We start from the raw sequence: 8,730 nt of genomic DNA, 5'->3' as shown, positions 1-8,730 counted from the left end.
ATAAGCTGCTAATGTAAGGTCTCTCCAATTTCTTTATATTGACACCCAGTGCTATGAATTACCCTCTTAGCACTGCTTTCATTGTATCTCATAAATCTGTGTATGCTCTACCATAATTTTTGTTAAATTCTAAAAGGTCTTTGGTTTCTTTATTTCTCCCTTGACCAAGTTATCCTTGAGTACAGAGCTGTTTATTTTTCACGAGTATGTGGGCTTTCTGTTGTTTTGTTGTTATTGAAGTCCAGCCTTAGTCTGTAGTGATCAGATAAAATGCATGGGTTTATATGACTCTTATTCTGTCTGTTGAGGCTTTTTTTCATCCAATTATATGCTTGATATTGGAGCATGCACCACAAAGTGTTGAGCAGAAGGTATATTCTATTGTCTTAGTGTGAAATGCTCTGTAGATATCTGTTAAATCCATTTAGTTCATAGCTTCTGTGTGTTTTACCTTGTCTGTGTTTAGTTTCTGTTTCAATGACCTGTCCTTTGGTGAGAGTGGAGCGTTAAAGACTCAACTGTCCAAATCTCACTATTATTGTGTGAGGTTCCATGTATGTTTTGAGCTTTAGTAATGCTTCTTTTACAAATGTGGCCTTTCTTACAACTTGCATTGGGGAATAGAGGTTCAGAATTGAAAGATCCTCTTAGTGGTTTTTTTCTTTGTTGAGTATGAAGTATCCTTCTCCATCTCGTGTAAAAACTTTTTGTTGAAAGTATATTTTATTGGATATTAGAATGTTGTCTCCAGCTTGTTTTTTGAGACTATTTTCTTCAAAAAATTCTTACAGACTTTTACTCTCACCTAGTGCCCTTCTTTGTCACTGAGGTGTGTTTCCTGTATACAGGAAACTGCTGGGTTGTGTTTACATATCCACTCTGTTTGAGTATATCTTTTTATTAGAGAATTAAGTCCGTTGATGCTAAGAGATATTAAAACCAATGATCTTAGGTTCTTGTTATTTTTGTTGATAGAAGTGGACTTATGTTTGTATGGTTCTCTACTTTTGGGCTTGTTGTGAATTGATTAATATCCTGGATTTTTGGAGGTATAGTTTCCCTCCATGTGTTAGAGTTTTCCTTATATCATCTTCTGTATGTCTAAATTAGTGGTAAGATACTGATTTAATTCTGTTTTGTCATGGTATAACTTGGTTTCTCCATCTATAGTTATTGAGAGAGTTTCTGGATATAGTAGACTGGATCAGTATTTGTGTTATCTTAGAGTCTGCATGGCATCTGTTCAAGATCTTCCGGCTTTAAAGTCTCTTCTTAGGATCCTGGTGGAATTCTGATAGGACTGTCTAAATATGTTACTGGCCTTTTCTTCCTTACTGTTTTTAATATTCTTTCTATGTTCAGCATATTTAGTGCTTTTATTATTGTTTGACAGGAGGAATTTCTTTTCTGGACCAATCTATTTGGTATTCTGTAGATTTCTTGTACATTTATGGTCATCTCTTTCTTTATGTTAAGAAACTTTTCTTCTATGATTTTGTTGGAGATGTTTTCTGGTCCTCTGAATTGGGACTCTTCAGTCTCTTCTATTTCTATTATTCTTAGGTTTTTGTCTCTTCATTGTGTCCTGAATTCACTGGTTGTTTTGAGTTAAGAACTTTTGACCCTTTGTATTTTCTTTGAACATTGTGTCAATATTTCTATGGTATCTTCTATGCCTGAGATTCTCTTTTCTATCTCTTGTATTCTATTGGTGATGCTACCATCTATAGTTCTTGTTCTCTTTCTTAGATGTTTCATCTCAATGACATCCTCCCTTTGAGATTTTTTTCTTTCCATTTTTATGTCATGAATTTTTTTTCAATTTCTTCACCTATTTGATTGTGTTTTCCTGTATTTTTAAAAAAGATTTATGTGTTTTTTAAAAGAGCTTCTGCCTATTTACCTGTGTTCTGCTGTATTTCTTTAAAGGAGTTATTTATACCCTCATTAAGTACCTCTATCATCTCCATGAGATGGGATTTTAAGTCAGAATCTTGCTTTTCAGGTGTGTCAAGCTATCTCATGCTGTGCTAGTGGGCCTCCAGTGTCAAATCTGCTCTTGGAAGTGTTGCATGCAAGAAGGAAGATATGTATTCTGCAGGGTGGATAGTTTCCACATCTACTGGACCACATAGGGGAGCAAGTTAGGCCAGATATTGAGGTGGGGGTTGTCACACCTGTGAGCCTGGTTGTGAGTGACTACTGGGAGTCAAGCTGTCTCTTGAAGTGAGACATGGCCTGGAGCATTGGATCTGCTTTGCACAGAGTTGCAGGCCAGAAGAAAGATATGTCTTCAGCAAGGAAGATAGGTCCTGTGTCTTCTGAGCCTCATGGTGGTCCTAGATAGGCCAGGTACCAGGATGGTGTGTGTGTCTCACTTGTAAGCCTGGTTATGACTTGCCTCCAGGCAGTCATGCTGTCTCTGGGTTTCCCAATGATCTTCTGTAAAGAGATTATTTTCCTGAGGGTTAGAATTACTGCAAAGAATGTTTGTTGAGCGGAATAAAATATAATTTTCTCTAGGAAAGATGCCTCAATTTGTTATCCAGTATCAAATGGTGAGTCCTTACATTATGTGTATACAGAAGACATTATGCAGCCTGAGGAGAGCTGCCTAGAATTCACTTTACAGGGAGCTCTAAAGGAAAGAAGCAATATAACAGATTACTATACCTGCCTATATTGTACCAGAGTTCCTAAGAGTGTAAAAGTAGAAACAGTAAGAACAAGTAAGAAAAAATCGATTAAGTCTTTGAGAAGATGCTTCTAAAAATTGAACTAAGGAAACTGGAAACTAAGATGACCCGGGTGAGCTGAATGCATCTGAGAATGATGAATCTATACCCTTATTTGAGCTTCTATACCAGGAGGTCTCAAGAACAAAGGTCTTGTTCAATGAGTCATGGGACTACCTGCACTGATAACAGAGAGATAAATAGAGACATAGTGATCTCAAAGAAACAGATCTATATGAAATAGGGCTGCTCAAAAAGTCTACTATTAGGCACCCAGCATGGACCTACTTCAGGTGCTGCCTGAATGTCTTGCCTGCTAAGCAATGGAGAGCATGGTTTGGTGGTGCTGTAAAGACTGGGAAGTTAGTGTGATAGGGGATCATGATGTGAAACTCACTAAAAAATCACTTAAAGTGTTATGTTAAAACGGTGTAAAGAACTGACAAAAGCCACATGCTGGTTGACAGTTGAAGAAATGAAGTAAAGAGCAGAAGCATTTTAAAAGAAAACATCTTGACCACCAGTTTTAGAACATATTTGGGTATTTTCCCAAGGGACTTCCCATTAAGGGGGTTAAAAGCCAGAGTAGCAGTAGGAGGTTGTCAATTTCTGGTTAAGCCAAAGATGGCTACAGCTGATACAAGAAAAGCAACCTTTGCCCTGTCTCAAGAACATAGGTATATTTTGAGTAGTATTATACATTTCTCACAAGTAATGTTTTAATTTAGTTAAGATATCCATTAATACTTTATATTATTAAGATTTGTAGTGATTATTGAAATCTTCTGGTCATGTTATCTAGAAAATATGTCTTCTGTATTTTCCTTCACATACTGTGCTGTTTAAGCTTTAGGCATGTTCCACTCTTCTATCACCCCAATACATACTCCTGGTCTCTAGAGACTGTAATTTTGGGAAGCATGTTTCATCAACTGAAATGCACTATAGTGGTGTTATCCTCGGTTCCCTTCAAGCCATTGTTCTCGTGTTACCCCTCCTCACTGCCTATATTCTTCCTCCAAAGTAATCACTTTGTTGATGTGCCTCAAATAGAAAATATCTTTAGAAAAGTTTTGTTTTGCTGTTCATAATTATGGCAGAATTTTTAAACAGTTGTTAACATTATTGAACATTAAACATAACTGAAGGTGGTCAGTAAAGGTCAGACTCTTGCAGCTTCAGTGTCATGGTTTTTGTTTCATTTTCCATATTGTGTTTCATTATGTTTTGATATCATTTTGTTTTGTAATGACCAAAAGAGAGTGGATCTTCATGCATGGGAACTGGGTGGAGTAGAAACAGGGAAAGCTGTAGTCAACATATATTTATGAGAATAGAGTCATTTTCAATAAAATATTAAGAAAAGATTTTATGGCATCTAACATGATAATCAAGTCATTTTTCTCATTAAGTCCATTAGTGTGATACATTATATTAACTGATGGATATATATAGAACAGTGTCTACATATTGTAAAACTTGTGGTATTTTATTTTAAATTAAAATCTCTTCTTTGTAATGAACATAAAAATAATAACATTAAAATACTATAATAAAAAAACCAATAAAAAGAATTCTTGCTCAGACTAAAGTTTTGCATATTTTTGTGAACTACAAAAAGTTAGAATAGCCATGATGGAGCCACTGAGCTTTGTTTAGGGTTCAACACTCTTGGTAGCAAATAGATATTTATATCTCTCTCCACCAAAAACAAAAATTCATTGACAACGTTAAATATAGAAATAAAATTATTGTATATAATTTTAGTATATTCTGAATACTCTCCCTAATATTATCATTCTATGTTTGTTTTATAAATGTTATAACTGAAGTTATATTTATACTCTATTGTATATATACATAGAGGTATTATAGAGTAGAATCTGCATAAAGGAGAGGGTGATCATTTTCTTTCTGAGTTTGGGTGACATTGTTTAATTTTTTTCATTATCAATCAATCAACAGATCTATTAATCATGTTCCTACACATTTTGTAATTCTGTCTTTAACACTGGTAGAATTATAGTACATTTTATATATGAAGTACTTAATATTTGATTTATCAATTTATGGATATTTGGGAGGTCTCTGTCTCATTGCTGCAATAAACAGGTCAGCAATGATCACTGACTGAAAAATATTTCTATCATATTATATGGGTTTTTCTGTGTATAGGCCCAGGAGTTGAACAGCTGTGTCAAATACTACTTCTATTTATCACATTCTGGGAGAACACAAAAACTGGTTTCCATAATGGCTATATTAATTTATTCAAAGCACTTTTGAGGAAGCTACCAATCCCATGATGTAAAACCATACAAAGACAGAACAAAAACAGAAGAAATTTATTATCAAACATCCCTGATAATGAAAATTTTTTCAATAATATATTATCAAACAAAGCACAAGATCATATTATAAACCATCATTTACTTTGAATTGATTTCTGTAAAAGGCAGAAGATGTAATCCCAGTTTTATAGGCTTGGTGCAGCTTACAACAACAGTGAAGAGAGCAGGGCCTCATGCAGAACCGTGACCAATAATAGTTTCAGTTTTCTTCGTTGTTAGAACATTGGATGCACAGGCTGTCTGTGAAATTCCTATCAGCCAAGATTTGCTGAAAAATGTAAGCCACAAGAACCTCATTTTGTTTAAAATTATATTTCCCTGGTTCATCTCCACATCAAAGGGAAGACTCTCAAGAGTGGCCTGGCCCTCATAATATAATCAGTTCATGTAGGCTGCTGATTTAATCAACAAACATACTCCAGTGTTTATTTTTGCTAATGTTCACAAAGACAAGGTGATATGATTTAATTATCTGTATTGAAATTTTGCTAAAGAATATGAACTAACACCAAGAAACCAAGTAAAAGATATAATTCAAACGCTTAAATAAGATTGGACGTTTTCCACATCATGACTAAACTGTGTCTAGGTAAAATAGTATAATGACTCATAAGAACAAAAGGTCCAAAGGATGGAAAACACAAAGAAATGATGCGGGTGATATTCATCAGCCACCAATTGTGATGATATAAAAAAGCAATGCAGCCCTGTAAAACAGAGGAGACAGTATAAAATGCCAGAAAGGTAGACACCAGGACCAGAATATTCTTGGTGGCTACGGATTCAGGACTGTTTCTGGAAACATGACTGCTGCGGATGTGATGAACCCTCTGCTTGTGTCTGTACAGAATGACAATCATGGAGACACTGGACCAGGCAATGAGTATAGAAAAGAAGATTTCAGGGCACACCACCAATGCTGCATAGAGCAAGTCATTAATTTCATTATGCCCTCCAGAGGAACAGTACTCAAAATCTCGGTTTCTTGTCATGTTTTTGTTATTTCTTTTGACAAGTACATACACCAAGAAAATGAAATGTATAATCATGGACAAGACCCAGAGTAGGAAAATGGAGCAGCCAATGTACTTTGTAGCCTTTGATTTTTGAGCCTTACAACAGGATTCCCTGTGACTGATGGTGATGGCCTGGAAGACACTCAATAAACAAGTGGTGCTAATGGACACACTCCGGCCAAGACTTTGAATGTACAAAACCAATGTGCATCCAACATCATTTAAAAACTGCTTCAACCCAGAAGCTGCCAATGTGTGGGGCACTCCTTTAGAGAGAACTATCAAGACATTTGATGTCATTAGGTTCATAAGAATCCAATCGGTAGTCCTTGAGGTATGTTCTCTATAATTGAATAGGTAGTAGATAAGAAGCGAGACATTTACCAGAATTCCACTGGTTATTTGTAACAAGAAAATAATTTTGATGGTCACCTTCCAGAATTTCATTCTGTAATTGATATTATTTTCTTTTGATGATGGCCACACCCATTTTCTCTGATTAAAATGAATGAAAATAGTTAATAATCATGAAGGGCTCCTGAGAAGCTAAGTCAGAAGCATCCTTAAAGCTCAGGTATACCATGTCATCATAGACTTTAGTCTACGTAGTCTAGTACTGCATCAATACTTCCTTAAAATTTTTAAAGTAGCATTTATAAGTTACAATAAATACTAACATACAGTACAATATCATAAGATTGCTTAAGGTTTCTGGACACAACTGTGAATTAGAAAGATGCCTTTATAATGTAGAATATACACCATTATGAGCAAGATTAATTGGTCTGTGAGAAACAATGAAAAGAGATAACCAGTACTAACAAGCATAATCCAAGTCTTTAAGAATATACTCTTATTTTCTATTTATGGTATAATGAAAGTCAATTTTAATGAAAACTATCAAACTATCAAACATATCAATTCTTATGATAATTCCCTTCATATATATATATGAATGACATCTGGACAAGTTGTGTGATAGAACCTCACAGCAACTGGACAATGGGCTGTCCCTAAAGCTATAATCTGTTTCTGGAGTTCATTCTAACTCACTGGTTGCCTTACATGGTTGGAAAGGAAGAGGATATGTAGGGCCTTGATGTGCCAGGATTGGGGTGGGGATTTTCATGGAGTGTTCATCATCTTAGAGATTAAGGGGAGGGAAGGATGGGCACTGACTAGAATGTTAAATAAATAAATAAATAAGTGGGAAAAATTGTATGTGTAATTATCATGCACCAGTCAGCCCATCCATGCAGTGCAGTTGGGGAAAATTCTCAAGACATCATACCTGTAAGTCCAGTTGTCACAAATTTTTTTTTTTTTAGATCAAGGGAGATCCGATTGCAGATTCTGAAAGTAACAACTGTAAATGAGCACTAGGGTGAACCAAAAAGCCCCAGTGATGAAAATGCTGCTCTACACACTCATGAGCCATGTACAAACAGGGAACCTGACAGTCAATAACAAGGACAGAAGTGGCAGTGAAGTCTGGAACCTGTAGAAGTTATAAAAAAGTAGAGAAATGAGCTGAGACCCTAAGAACAACCAATATTTACAATCATTCTTTCCCATGCACTGGGCCTGCAGAATAACCAGGGAGAATGGCTACATCAGTGAATACAAAGTACTCTCTTAAGTAAAGTAAAACAGCTTAAGAATAATTAACAGTGTAGATTCTGTTTCAATATTGTTTCTCAGGTTATAATATTTTAAATGTGTGATTGCATGGGAGTAGGTATGCATTGAATCCATAAAACTAAAATAGGACCCATATATGTGATCAAATGTCTGTATGAGAGAGTCTTTTAAAGGTAAGGAAACATGTAAAATAAGAAAGTAGGAGAAACGTACATGGAACAGGCATATATGACATTTGTTCTAATGATCTGACTCAATCAGGAATCTGCACATGCAAATGTTAATGTTGCTTGTCCCCAGTTGGATTTTGACCCATCAATAAAGATGCCAGCGGCCAATGGCTGAGCAAAGTGAGTTGGGACAGTACCCTTAGTGTTCTGATGTCTAGGGCACATGGAGAGGAGGAGATATCCCCATGAAGCAGAGGGATACAAATGAACACAGGAGCTGTAGGAGATGAAGACAATGAGCCATGTAAGAGTTCTCACAAGTAGTCATTGGTGTGATTTGGCCTAGGGTAGCAGGGAAAGGTTTAGGAATTCCCAGTTTTTTAGATAGCCAAGGCATTTTTAATATTAACTAGTACATGTGTGTGTGTGTATGTGTGTGTGTGTGTGTGTGTGTGTGATCCATTTGTGATTTCAGATGGCTCCTAGGCTCATGCATGCCTGAGGCTAGCCAGGAGACCAAACTCCACACTATTATAGGTGGTTTGGAACTTTGTGGGAGCACTTAGTTTTAAACTCATTTGGAGATTCCCAAGTGAAAGACACAATAGACATGTATCAAGTTTAGGAAGAGTGGTGATTTGATTTCTCAACCAGATAATTGATCAGAGTCACAAATCATGTGGTTCTCATGCAAACCATGAAGCTAGAACAAAGAAACACAGCCAGTTGCAGAGATTTACACTGACTGGCTGCTACGAGGAAGACATTGAGAATCAGAACATAAAAGCTGCCTGCCTTCAGCCTCCAGATAAATAGA

General features: G+C 36.0%; 1 pseudogene; it reads right to left on the bottom strand.

The window, feature by feature from the left end:
- Positions 1-5,628: 5,628 nt before the first annotated feature.
- Positions 5,629-6,592, bottom strand: LOC114634129 (annotated as a pseudogene).
- Between the last annotated feature and the right edge of the window lie 2,138 nt (positions 6,593-8,730).

This window comes from Grammomys surdaster, unplaced genomic scaffold (genome assembly GCF_004785775.1).
Source record: "Grammomys surdaster isolate TR1022 unplaced genomic scaffold, NIH_TR_1.0 878, whole genome shotgun sequence".
Classification (NCBI taxonomy): domain Eukaryota; kingdom Metazoa; phylum Chordata; class Mammalia; order Rodentia; family Muridae; genus Grammomys; species Grammomys surdaster.
This window is presented reverse-complemented; position numbering and strand designations above follow the sequence as displayed.